The following is a 3,004-nucleotide window of genomic DNA, read 5'->3' as shown; positions in this document are numbered from 1 at the left end:
AAAAAGAGGTGAAATAATTTTTTTTTAATTCAGTAGAGATTTTCAACAGCAGATTTAAAATCACAGAAGAATCAGGAAATTTGAAGGCCAGGCACTTGAGATCATCCATTCTGACTATCAGAAGGAGAAACTAATGAAGCAAAATGAAAAGAGACCAAGAGAACTATGGTGCACCATCGTTAGCACCAATGCATGCATTACAGAAATCCCAGAAGGAGGAGAGAGAGAAAGTGGCAGAAAGAATATTTGAAGAAATAACGGAAAGAGCTCTACAGGAGCTGTATTTTGTACACTATTGAAGCTAAGTAGGTATTAATTAATTTGTCCTAGCAAATTGACCCTCAGCCCTGGTGCCATCCAGACCTGCTGTCTACATGAACAGCTTCCCCAAGAGCAGAAAAGAGAGAAGAGTCATCAAGGGAGAATCAAAGTCCTCTGAGCAACTGATAAAACAACTGTTGATATATAGAATACCAAAAGGAATATTGTAGATCTGAAAAAACAGTCAACGAAAACACGATCTAATTGACATATATAGAGCACTCCAGTCAATAACAGGCAGAATACATTTTTTTTCAAGTTCCCGCAGAACATTCACCAACATAGACCTTTATCCTGGGCCATGAAACAAACCTTAACAAGTTGAAAAGAAATGATATCATTCATACAGAGTGTGTCCTCTGACCATAATGGAACAAAATGGGAAATCAATAATGGAAAGACAACAGGAAAAATCTCTGAACAGGTTGAAATGAAACAACATATTTATAAATAGTCCATGGGTCAAGAAGGAGATCACAAAGGAAATAAAATATACATGGAACAGAATAAAAATGAAGTCGCTGGAACAGTGCCGACAGGGAAATTCATAGCACTAAATGCTTATATTAGAAAAGAGAAATGGTCTCAAGTAAATGTTTCTATCCCCATAAACTAGGAAAAAAGAGAAAAATAAACCAAAAGAAATTACAAGAAAGGAAATAATAAACACCAGAATGGAAATCAAATTGAAAATAGGAAAGCAACAGAGACTATCAAAGAAATTGTTATTTTTTCAAAACTGTCACTGAAATTGACAACCCTCTAGCAAGACTGACAAAAATACCAGAGAGATGACACAAATGACCAGTGCCAGGAGTTAAACAGAGGATATGGTTCCAGAGTCTGCAGCTATTACAAAGTATACTATGGGAATACTATGAATACGCTCATAAACTCAACAATTTAGAAGAAAAGGACCAATTCCTCAAAAACCAAAAAGTATCAAAACTCAAATAAGATTAAATAAGTAGACATCTGAATAGCACTAAAACTATTCAAGAACTTGAATTTTTAATTAAAAAATAACTTCCAAAAAAATTTCTGGGCCCAGATGATTTAAATAGAAAATTATATGAAAAAGTTAAAGAAGTCACACCAACTCTCACAACCTCTGTCAAAAATTAAAAGGAGGAAAATGTTCCCAATTCATTTGATGAGGCCAATATTAACCTGACACCAAAACCAGACAAAGACAATACCAAAAAAGCCATTAGGTATCAAATCTCTCATGAATATAAGCACAAAAATTGTTAACAAAATATTAGCAAGCCAAATCTAACACTGTATAAAAAAATTATACATCATGACCAAGGAGAGTTTTTCCAGGTTTGCAGTGTTGTTTCAACATTCAAAAAACCAATTAATGTAGTCTACAAAGGCTAAAGAACAAAAATAGTATGATTACATCCAGGAACAGAGAAGATTATTGACAAAATCCAACACCAATTCATGATAACAAATTTTCTGAACATTAGGGATAGTGATTAATTACCTAAGCTTTGTAAAGAACATTGACAAAAACCCTACAGCTAACTTCATACTTAATAGTGAGAAACTGAATGGTTACCACTAAGATTGGGAACAAGGAAAGGATGACCAACATCTCCACTCTTATTCAAAAAAAGGAAGTTCTAGCCCCTAAAATAAGTAAGATAAGAAAAAGAAATGAAAAACATATAGATGGGAAATGAAGAAATAAAACTGCCCATATCTGCAGATGACATTGTCTACATAGAAAATAGCAAGAAAACTACAAAAAAGAACCTAAGTAAAAAAACACTCCCAAGCACCCACAAACCCCCAAAACAAAAAGCAAAAACAAAAATTGAGTTAAATCAGGTCTGTGGATACAAAATCAGCACTCAAAAGTCAATTGTGGCTTGGAGCCTAGGCCTGCACTTCCTGGTCAAGAGCCCTCAGAACCCTCAGAACTTGGACAGGATTGTAACTGGTCCCAGTGACCCTGCTCCCTGCCCCCCACCTTTGCCTCTGCTCCAGGGCACTGCACAGGGTGGGTGGGACAGAGCCAAGAAGGTGTGAGGGGCTCCTGCCCCTCCCTGGGGCAGTCACCTGGGGTCCAGGGCTGCTGGTGCTGGGGCAGTGACCTCATGGCACATCTGGTCGGACCCTCAGTGCCTGGGAAGCCCAGCACCAGCCAGAGGAGCTATGTCTGGGGTGGTGTCCAGAGGTGGCTGCAGGGAGATTCCTCCGCATTCAGGGGGATGCAACCAGGTGGAGCTGGCCTGCTGGGAAAAGTATAGCTAAGAGGAAATGCACTGCCTTCCTCCACACTTGTGCAAGGGACTCGGAATTTATTCACTGGGCATTGTGGTGTAGCAAAATGAAATGCAAGGAATCAAAAGTAAGATAATTGAAGGCAATAAAGCTGAAATAAAACATAAACATCATCAGAAAGACCTACTGGAGAAAGCAAAAGATGGAAAATAAAATAAAGCAGTGTTTTATCGTATGTATTTCAGCAGGCCTTTTTTTTTTTTTTTTTTTTTTTTTTTTTTTTTTGTGGTACACGGGTCTCTCACTGTTGTGGCCTCTCCCATGGAGGAGAACAGGCTCCGGACGCGCAGGCTCAGCGGCCATGGCTCACGGGCCCAGCCGCTCCGCGGCATGTGGGATCTTCCCGGACCGGGGCACAAACCTGTGTCCCCTGAATTGGCAGGTGGAC

General features: G+C 39.1%; 1 protein-coding gene and 1 pseudogene across 1 annotated transcript in view; one reads left to right on the top strand and one right to left on the bottom strand.

Moving 5' to 3' along the window:
* ALAS2 (5'-aminolevulinate synthase 2) overlaps positions 1-3,004 on the bottom strand; it is a 94,759-nt gene that overhangs the window by 61,250 nt on the left and 30,505 nt on the right. The gene's annotated exons all lie outside the window — the stretch shown is intronic.
* Positions 1,625-3,004, top strand: part of LOC102993476 (probable G-protein coupled receptor 160) — a 4,157-nt pseudogene continuing 2,777 nt past the window's right edge.

This window comes from Physeter macrocephalus, chromosome 21 (genome assembly GCF_002837175.3).
Source record: "Physeter macrocephalus isolate SW-GA chromosome 21, ASM283717v5, whole genome shotgun sequence".
Classification (NCBI taxonomy): Eukaryota; Metazoa; Chordata; class Mammalia; order Artiodactyla; family Physeteridae; genus Physeter; species Physeter macrocephalus.
The sequence above is the reverse complement of the archived record's forward strand: the minus strand, read 5'-3'. Positions and strand labels throughout refer to the sequence as shown.